Raw genomic sequence first — 2,700 nt, 5'->3', positions numbered from 1 at the left:
GTCATTTTCCAATGTATTTGGCAATTCTTTTGAATTAACAAAAAGATTAGTCAGGTTTATCCCAATTCTTTTGAAAGACGTGAATAAAACCTCATGATCATATGATCAAATTCATGCTTTCAACTAAAAAATATTCTAGCACAATAATGGGGATGGAAGTTTTCATCTTCTGAAAACTGTTTAATCACTCTTTCTCGTTGCTTCGTTGCTGTTGGTTTAAATTCCCATCTAGGACAACAGATGCTTTTGGTTCTGTCAATACTGCATCTTCTCGGTAATGTTGCATTTTCCACAACTCTTTAATCACTCTTTCCCGTAACTTCACGTCGCTGGCTTCTCCTTTTGCTAGCTTGAGATCAGAGTATTTTAGTGTATCGCCTCGGCCGACCAAGTCAAAGTCACACATTAACATAAAATAATCTGATTATGATACAAGAAGAATCTGACAATCCTATCGGTTTCTATTCCAATGTGGCCAAATGACTACTAGCAACATTGCAATAAACAAATTTCCAATATTCACAAGACTGTTCCAATATTCATAATTTTCACAACACAAAAGCAATGAACATTTGGAATTGGAAATTGAACATAACTGGGTGAAAGCTTGTGCATATGATGACTATAACATATTCATTTTCTCCATTCCTAGATTCACACTACCAATAATTGTCTTTCATCATCTTTCTAAATTAACTCAATTACCAAAATAAACATCATAATTGATAAACATCGTCATTCTTCTATCCGGACAGTTTACTTTTTTTGCCCTGTATTTATGTTGACTAAAAGGCAACCGTTTATACCTTTTTAAAGGTCAATGTCTTAAGACACTTGCTCTTCTGTGTTGCACCTAAGTTTCGAACTTGACAGAGTTGCCAAACTTTGAAGCAATGGCAATACATCAGCAGTATCATCTACATATAGTACCTAGCCTTGCTTGGTTTTTGTCCAACACTCCATACAAAAATCTCAGGAGCTGATGAATATTACAAACTCGAAGCTGTTTTGGATATGCTTTTCACCATGTCTTCATCGGATCTATAATTCCCAATGCACATCACAAAATCTGGGGATTTTTCATCAGTGATCATTGCAGAAAGTATTTTCTCTCCTACAAGCCCTTTAATGACTCCTTACATATTAATTGGTTAAGTAAGACTCAAGGACGGATAGAAAAAAGAAAACCATGTACACAACTGATATCATACGGTGGCTTCTGCTGCAAATGTTGTTCCACAGCCAACAACTTGAGACCAATGCCATTGCAAATGTCTATCTCATCAACTCCAACAATAAACGTTGTTTAACGAAGAAGAAGATGAGTACACCAACTGTATAATATATTTTGATTTGGCAGAAGAAAGTCAATTATATGAATTTGCCTTCAAAAAGTTTGGATTGTTCAGTTGTGATGAATTTACAAGGAGTCTATAGCAATTAGAGCGGAAAATTCTGAATCCAAGCAAGAGTTATGGGTACTCGAAGACCACTTTGGATTGAAAAGCTTATGGAATAAAATTTCATGTTTTGATTTTATTTCCCCTCTCCTCCGTGTCTTCTTCAGCTTTACATTGAATGGAGAAACTTTGGCTCAGACAGGGAATGATGGACTTGGCAAATACGACACAAAAGATTGTAGCCTCAAAAGATGGTACCATCTTTTGTGTCGTATTTGCCAAGTCGATCATTCTCTGTCTGAACCAAAGTTTCTCCATTCCATGTAAAGTTGAAGAAGACTGGGAAGAGAGGGGAAATAAAATCAAAACATGAAATTTTGTTCCATAAGCTTTTCAACCCACAGTGGTCTTCGAGTACCCATAACTCATGATGAGATTCAAAGTTTTCCACGTAATGGCTATAGACTCCTTGTAATTCATCACAGTTAAACAATCCAAACTTTTTAATGGCAAATTCATATAATCCAGATTTTCTTGTGCCAAATCAAAATATATTATACAGTCTTTGTACTCCACCAGTGATTCTAAATAGATATCCTAGAACATATCTACATACCCTTGATAAAAGAACATGTGCACCAGCAAACTTATTGTCCCAACTATAAGGTCGGGTTGATCATCACTTCTAATTGATTTCAACATAGTATTGTAATACATTTTATTTGTAGCTCTAAACAGGCATGCCACACCCCATAGCAGGTCATCCTGCAATATCAATCAACCCAGTAACATATTTAAACATGGTTAGCAATTTTTCACAGTTTCAAGTTGCATAAAATTGAACAAAAAAATATTCAACTACCAACCTCTGGGCATTCACTGGCTATGCAAATATGTCCTATATAAAACAAGTATCAAGATCATAAGTGAAATAAGTGAAATAAACTTCTTTTCTTCCTATTCTAAGCAGATTGTAAACAGGAAAAAAAAGGTAAGCAATTACCTCCAATATCTCTTTGTTTGGGATCACAATAATTTTGTATTAGTTCATGACTATCAATTGATGATCCTTCTACCAACATAAGAAGATAGAGGAGATGCTAATTGACAAATCAAAATGTGGTCTTAACACCAAATGACATGTACACAGCCGCTTGTTTTAGACCAGAGTGAGCGTATGCTTATGTAGGTGCATTTGTATTTGCGTCAGATCCTCAATTGGTATATTTGGTAGGACTAACAGAGTGACACCTCAGCCTGATCTGCCAAACTTATCTATTTTTGTTTTTTCTTCTAATTT

General features: G+C 35.2%; 1 long non-coding RNA gene across 1 annotated transcript; it reads right to left on the bottom strand.

The window, feature by feature from the left end:
• Positions 1–1,814: 1,814 nt before the first annotated feature.
• LOC136235492 (uncharacterized) lies at positions 1,815–2,432 on the bottom strand. The gene is made up of 3 exons (XR_010691812.1): positions 2,404–2,432; positions 2,267–2,298; positions 1,815–2,165 (listed from the first exon to the last, which is right to left on the bottom strand). It is a non-coding gene; the product is annotated as an uncharacterized lncRNA (long non-coding RNA).
• Positions 2,433–2,700: the final 268 nt, after the last annotated feature.

Source organism: Euphorbia lathyris, chromosome 7, assembly GCF_963576675.1.
Source record: "Euphorbia lathyris chromosome 7, ddEupLath1.1, whole genome shotgun sequence".
NCBI lineage: Eukaryota > Viridiplantae > Streptophyta > Magnoliopsida > Malpighiales > Euphorbiaceae > Euphorbia > Euphorbia lathyris.
This window is presented reverse-complemented; position numbering and strand designations above follow the sequence as displayed.